Source organism: Bison bison, unplaced genomic scaffold, assembly GCF_000754665.1.
Source record: "Bison bison bison isolate TAMUID 2011002044 unplaced genomic scaffold, Bison_UMD1.0 scf7180017864498, whole genome shotgun sequence".
Lineage (NCBI taxonomy): Eukaryota > Metazoa > Chordata > Mammalia > Artiodactyla > Bovidae > Bison > Bison bison.
The window spans coordinates 11,194,246-11,194,725 of NW_011495057.1; positions in this window are offsets into that span (position 1 = coordinate 11,194,246).

Here is a 480-nt window from a genome sequence, read left to right on the forward strand (position 1 = left end):
CCTTGGAATACGGAATGAAGCAGGGCAAAGGCTAATAGAGTTTTGCCAAGAGAAAGCACTGGTCATAGCAAACACCCTCTTCCAACAACACAAGAGAAGACTCTATAAATGGACATCACCAGATGGTCAACACCAAAATCAGATTGATTATATTCTTTGCAGCCAAAAATGGAGAAGCTGTATACAGTCAGCAAAAACAAGACCGGGAGCTGACTGTGGCTCAAATCATGAGCAACTTATTGCCAAATTCAGACTTAAATTGAAGAAAGTAGGGAAAACCACTAGACCATTCTGGTATGACCTAAATCAAATCCCTTATGATTATACAGTGGAAGTGAGAAATAGATTTAAGGGACTAGATCTGATAGATAGAGTGCCTGATGAACTATGGACAGAGGTTCGTGACATTGTACAGGAGACAGGGATCAAGACTATCCCCAAGGAAAAGAAATGCAAAAAAGCAAAATGGCTGTCTGAGGA